The sequence below is a fragment of the Martes martes genome, assembly GCF_963455335.1.
Source record: "Martes martes genome assembly, chromosome: X".
Taxonomy (NCBI): domain Eukaryota; kingdom Metazoa; phylum Chordata; class Mammalia; order Carnivora; family Mustelidae; genus Martes; species Martes martes.
The window spans coordinates 52,554,880-52,561,890 of NC_137897.1; the positions used below are offsets into that span (position 1 = coordinate 52,554,880).

General features: G+C 38.2%; 1 pseudogene across 1 annotated transcript; it reads right to left on the bottom strand.

Annotated features, from left to right (window-relative positions):
* Nucleotides 1-2,508: 2,508 nt before the first annotated feature.
* LOC308337375 (RNA-binding protein EWS-like) lies at nucleotides 2,509-3,908 on the bottom strand (annotated as a pseudogene). Its single transcript has one exon. The product of its transcript is annotated as an RNA-binding protein EWS-like (transcript).
* Between the last annotated feature and the right edge of the window lie 3,103 nt (nucleotides 3,909-7,011).

Genomic DNA, 7,011 nt, shown 5'->3' on the forward strand with positions numbered 1-7,011 from the left:
TTAGAATTTTCCTGTGAAGCCATCCATTTCTGGACATGTTTGTTGGGTATTTTTTTTGATTACTGATTCAATTTCTTTGCTGGTTATCGGTTTGTTAAAATTTTCTATTTATTCCAGTTTCAGTTTTGGTAGTTTATATGTTTCTAGGAATTGATCCATTTCTTCTAGGTTGTCCAATTTGTTAGCATATAGGCTTTCATAAAATTCTCTTACAATTGTTTGTATTTCTGTATTGTTAGTTGTTTTTTCTCCTCTTTTTTTGGTGATTTTGTTTGAGTCATTTTGTTGTTTTTCTTATGTGTCTGGCTAGAGGTTTATCGATTTTGTTGATTTTTCAAAGAACCAGCCCTTGGTTTCATTGATACATACTTTCTTTTTTTTTTTAAGTTTTTATTCATTTATTTCTGCTCTAATGTTCATTATTTCTTTCCTTCTTCTGGTTTTAGGTTTTGTTTGTTGTTCTTTTTCTAGCTCCTTTAAGTGTAAGGTCAGGTTGTTTATTTGAGATTTTATTTCCTTCCCATGTTAGGCCTGTATTGTTATAAACTTCCCTCCTAGAACCACTTTTTTTCTGCATCCCACAGGTTTTGGACCATTGTGCTTTCATTTTCATTTGTTTCCATGTAATTTTAAATTTATTGTTTTATGTTCTGGTTGACCCATTCAACATTTAGTAGCATGTTCTTTAACCTTCATGTATTTGTGGTCTTTCCAGATTTCTTTTTTTTGTGGTTGACTTCTAGTTTCTTACCATTGTGGGCAGAAAAGATGCATGGTATGACTTCAGTCCCCTGGAATCAATTGAGACATGTTTTATTAGCTAATATGTGATCTATTCTGTAGAACGTTCCAGGTGCACTTGAAAAGAATGTGTATTTTGCTCTTTTAGGATGGAATGTTAATATAGCTGTTAAATCCATCAGTTCCTTGTGTCATTCAAGACCATTGCTTCCTTATTTCTTTTCTGTTTTATGACCTGCCTATCAGTGTAAGTGAAATATTAACATCCCTTAGTATTATTGTATTAATATCAATTAGTTCCTTTATGCTTGCTATTAGCTATTTTAGGTATTTGGGTTCTCTTATGGTGAGTGCAAAAATATTTATAATTCTTATATTTCTTGTTGGATTGTCCTCTTTATAATTATATAGTATTTTTCTTTGTCTTCCATTACAGCCTTTGTTTTAAATTCTATTTTTTCTGATACAACTATTGCTACTTGGTTTTCTTTTGACATCTATTTTCTCTATTTCTCTAGATAGGTATTTCTCTATCCCCTCACTTTCAATTTGCAGGTGTCTTTAGGTCTAAAATAAATCTCTTATAGGTACCATAGAGATGCATCTTGTTTTTTCACCCATTCTATCACCACATGTCTTTTGATTGGAGCTTTTAGTTCATTTGCATTTAAAATAATTATTGGTAGATGTGTATTTATTGTCACTTTATATTTGTTTTGTGGTTCCCTTCTTGTCTTGTCTGATCCCTTCTTGTCTTTATTTCCTGATTTTTTTTTTAGTAATATATTTGGATTTCCTTTTCTTTAATTTTTCATACTTACTGTGGTTTTGATTTCTGGGTACCATTAGATTTATATATAAAATTTTCTGCACATAACAGTCTACATTAAGCTCATGGTTGTTTAAGTTTGAACACATTCTATACTCCTCTCCTCCCCATGTTTTTGGTATATGGTGTCATATTTTTTTATGAACATTTGGAATTTTAAGCAAAAAAAATCACAGCCACTAACATTGTTACAGTTTGAGGCCATCTTCATTCTCCACAATGATACCAGCATGCTCAGAAGGGGTTCCCATTGTTTAGTCTTAGTTAAACTACCATGTTTAAAAGAATGATAAAAAAAACTTGGCACACTACCACTTAACTTTTAATGTTTCATCACAGATGATGAAAGATACTAAGGTACAGAAAAGGAATAATTGTAATGTTGTGGTCAAAATTATAAATATGGAATTATAAATTTAAAACATTTTCTGTTTAAAAAATATATCTAATAGTCAATGCAGTTCCGCAGGGTCTCTGCATCTAGTAGGGCATTGCTTGCCTTTATTCATTTTCCTGGGTCCTCCATGCCTGTCTCTTCTTCCTCCCATCTGTTCAAATGTCCAAAGACATCTTGTGTTCCTCCTCCAAAGTGATCTCAGTCCATGCCTTTGCCACTATGGAAGCCACCTCTGTCTCCACAATGGCCACTTCTGAACTTTCCATGGGGACCACCATAGTCCATGAGGCCACCTCTTCCTACCATCATGCCACCAGGACTGCCTCTGCCATGGTCACCACACAGGTTGTGGAGAGGGTGATGGAAGAAAGCCTTCAGGTTTGGGGGGCTTATACTTGTTTTATCCTGTTCTCCAGGTGAAGGTCTTGTTTCCACACTCTGGTTTGGGACACTGCCAGTCCCAGCTCAGTGTTGGTATTTCCTCCCCCAGATGGGTTCCCTTGGGAACCCTGGGGCCCTCTTAGGGACAAATCATCTCTGGCTACTCTACAGCCTCCCATGTGACCCATGGGGCCCCCTGGACCTTCAGAGTATGGCAGCAGCATCCTTTTGCCCTCAAAGGAAGCATACAAAACTGCATGCTGTTCATTGGAGGTTTCCTGTGAGCAAGAGAAATCTTAAGTTAACTCCCTTGAAAATATTTCCTATCAAACCATTCCATAGCAGCCTTGGCAGTTGGTGGGTTTTCATAAGGCACTGTGGCATTGCATTTGGGATTTCCTATTTCCTTGTCCAAGTAGATGTGAATTATGGGTTGTCTGGTTCCCTTGAAGAAGTATGCCAGATCATCTAGAGTCACAGTGTCATTTAAGCCTTGCACATAAATTGCACTGTTGTGAAAGTCTTCATCTGGAATCTATAGGTGGACTTATAGATCAAGATCTGGTCCTTCCTCCATGGGTTTGCTAGGCTTATTGAAATCACCTTGCTTTCCAGAGCTGCTCATTCCATCATGTTCTCCTACCTTCCCACCTCTGCTCAGGCTCCATAATCAAATCCTCCTCTCTTCCTGCCCTGGTTATCAGGACCACTCATGGTCTAGTTCTCTCCTTGTCTGAAAAATCCTCCAGACTCCTGTCCGTAAACACCCATGCTACTGGGGTGGTCTTGTTGGAATAAACTCTGCTCATGTTCTGTTGGCTATATTGATTTGGAACCTGGTTGTATGATCCAGTTTGTCAGAAGTTTAACTAGTGTGTGACTACTGCCCATAGCTGCTTTGTTGACCGTAGCTACTCTGCTGTCTGGAGCTGCTTGGTTGCCCATAGGTGTTCTGCTGAGTGTAACTGCTCTGATCATAACTAGTCTACTGTCTGGAGGAATAGATGGTAGGAGGATAAGATGGTGGTGCTGTTACTGGCTGCATGGGGTAGGTCCGAAGTACCTGGGGATAACTGTAGTTACTCTGTCCATATCCTAGGCTGGGCTGGTTATAATTCCTTGTGCTAGATTAAGGTTCACTAGTTTCATCTTGTGGTCTTGCAGGTGTGGAAGTTGCTGGCTGCTGCCCATATACTTGGTAAGCAGGCTGAGAGCCATATACAGACTGAGAAGCATAGGAGGCCCGGGTGGTAGTAACAATAGTGTGATGGTATCATAGGCACCAGTGCCATACCCTTAGATGGGCTGACCATATACCTTTGGAGCAGCTGGGAAGTATAACCAGGGGAAGCCTGTTCATAAGAAGTTACATAGGCAGTCTGGCAGGGGTTGTATACCTGGATGTAGCAGACATCAGTGGACTGTCCACAGGTGCCATAAACTTTGCTGCCCATATGTGAGAGTGGTCTGTGCAAATCCTTGAGGGGACCGGGCAGTGTAATCACTATAGCCCTACTGGGCTGCAGCTTTGCTGTAGGTACTGTAGTCCATGAATGACATTTTCTCTCCTTCCTTCTTGTTCTCTCAATGTCCTTCTCCCTCTTGCTTTTCCTATGGTGTCATATTTTATGCCTCTTTTTTTGCCTTATTTTTTATTATGTTCAATTAGCCAACATGTAGTATATCATTAGTGTTTGAGGTAGTGTTCAACTATTCATTAGTTGTGTATAATACCCAGGGCTCATCACAACACATGTCCTCTTTAATACCCATCACCCAGTTACACTCTTCTCTCAAGCCCTCCCTTCTGTAACCCTCAGATTGGTTCCTGGAGTCCAGAGTCTCTCATGGTTGGTCTCCCTCTCTGATTTCTTCTCCTTCAATTTCCCCTGCCTTTTCCTGTGGTGTTCTGTGCTATTCCTTATGTTCCACATATGAGTGAAGCCATATGATAATTGTCTTTCTCTGTTTGACTTATTTCACTTAGCATAATCCCCTCCAGTATGTCTATGTAGATACAAATGATAAGTATTCATCTTTTCCAATGGCTGAGTAATATTCCATTGTATATATGAACCACATCTTCTTTATCCATTCATCTGTTGAAAGACATCTCAGCTCCTTCCACAGTTTGGCTATTGTGGATATTGCTGCCATGAACATTGGGGTTCATGTGTCCCTTCTTTTCACTACATCCGTATCTTTGGGGTAAATACCCAGTAGTGCCATTATTGGGTCAAAGGATAGCTCTATTGTTACTTTCTTGAGAAACCTCCATACCGTTTTCTAGAGTTACTGTACCAGCTTGCATTCCCACCAACAGTGTAAGAGGATTCCCCTTTCTCCGCATCTTCACCAACACTTGTTGTTTCTTGTCTTGTTAACTTCTGCCATTCTAACTGGTGTAAGGTGGTATCTCATTGTGGTTTTGATTTGTATTTCCTTGATGACAAGTGATGTTGAGCATTTTTTTCATGTGTCTGTTGGTCATTTGTATGGCCTTCTTCTTTGGAGAAATGTCTGTTCATGTCTTCTGCCCATTTATTGACTGGGTTATTTGTTTTTTTGATGTTGATTTTCATAAGTTCGTTACAGATCTTGGATACTAGCCCTTTATCTTATATGTCATTTGCAAATATCCTCCAACTCCATAGGTTGCTTTTTAGTTTTGTTGACTGTTTCCTTTGCTGTGCAGAATCTTTTTATCTTAATGAAGTCCCAATAATTTATTTTTGCATTTGTTTTCTTTGCTTTTAGAGACATGTCTAGCACAAAGTTGCTGTGGCCAAGGTGGAAGAGATTTCTGCCTGTGTTCTCTTCTGGATTTGGATGGATTCCTGTCTCACATTGAGGTCTTTCATCCATTTTGAATTTATCTTTGTGTATACTGTAAGGGAATGATCCAGTTCATTCTCCTGCATGTGGCTGTCCGATTTTTCCAGCATCATTTATTGAAGAGACTGTCTTTTTTCCATTGGATATTTTTTTTCCTGATTTGTCAAAGATTAGTTGACCATAGAGTTGAGGATTCACTTCTACAGTCTCTGTTCTGTTCCATTGATCTATCTGTCTGTTTTTGTGCCAATACCATGTTCTCTTGATGCTGCATGCTGTTCATTGGAGGTTTCCTGTGAGCAAGAGAAGAGATCACAGATTTGTAATATAGCTTGAAGTCAGGCATTGTGATGTTCCCAAGCTTGATTTTCTTTTTCAACAGCCCCCTGGTGACTCAGGGTCTATTCTGGTTCTATATAAATTTTAGGATTGTTTGTTCCAGCACTTTTAAAAATGTTGATGGTATTTTTATAGGTATTGCATTGAAACTATAGATTGTTCTGGGCAGCATATGCATTTTCACAATATTTATTCTTCCAATCCATAAGCATGTGATGTTTTTCCATCTCTTTGTGTTTGCCTCAATTGCTTTCATAAGTGTTTTGTAGTTTCTAGAATATAGATCCTTTACCTCTTTGGTTAGGTTTATTCCTAGGTATCTTATGGCTTTGGTGCTATTATGAATGGAATTGATTCTTTAATTTCCATTTCTTCAGTTATGTTGTTAGTTATAGAAATGCAACTGATTTCTGTGCATTGATTTTGTACCTTGCTATGTTGCTGAATTGCCATATGAGTTCTAGTAATTTGTGGGTGGAATCTTTGGGGTTTTCCATGTAAAATATCATGTCATCTATGAAGAGAGTTTGACTCTTCTTTGCCAATTTGAATGCCTTTTATTTCTTTTTGTTGTCTGATTGCTGAGTCTAGGATTCCAGTACTATGTTAAACAACAGAGGTAAGAGTGGACATCCCTGTCGTCTTCCTGACCTTAAGGGAAAAGCTCTCAGTTTTTCCCCATAGAGTGATATTCGCTGTGGGCTTATCATAGATGGCTTTTATGATATTGAGGTATGTTCCCTTTATCCCTATATTTTGAAGAGTTTTAATCAGGAAAGGATGCTGTATTTTGTCAAATGCTTTTTCTGCATCAATTGAGAGGATCATGTTGTTCTTGTCATTTCTTTTGTTAATGTGATCTATCATGTTGATTGATTTGCAAATGTTGAACCATGCTCATATCCCAGGGATAAATCTCACCTGGTCATGATGAATAATCCTTTTAATGTACTTTTGGATCCTATTGGCTAGGATCTTGTTGAGAATTTTGGCGTCCATGTTCATTAGGGATATTGGTCTGTAATTCTCTTTTTTGATGGGGTCTTTCCCTGGTTTTGGGGTAAAGGTTGACCTCATAGGATCATGCTGGCCTCATAGAATGAGTTTGGAAGTTTTCCTTCCACTTCTATTTTTTGAAATAGCTTCAGTAGAATTGGTACCATTTCTTCTTTAAATGTGTGGTAGAATTCCCCTGGGAAGCCATCTGGCCTTGGACTCTTGTTTTTTGGGAGGTTTTTGATTACTGTTTCAATTTCCTTGCTGGTTATTGGTCTGTTCAGATTGTCTATTTCTTTCTGTTTCAGTTTTGGCAGTTTATAAATTTCCAGGAATGAATCCAGATTGCCTATTACTTCCAGATTGCCTATTTTGCTGGCATATAGCTGCTGGTAGTAAGTTCTAAAAATTGTCTCTATTTTCTTGATATTGGTCATGATTTCTCCCCTTTTATTAATGATTTTATTAATTTGGGTCCTTTCTCTTTTCTTTT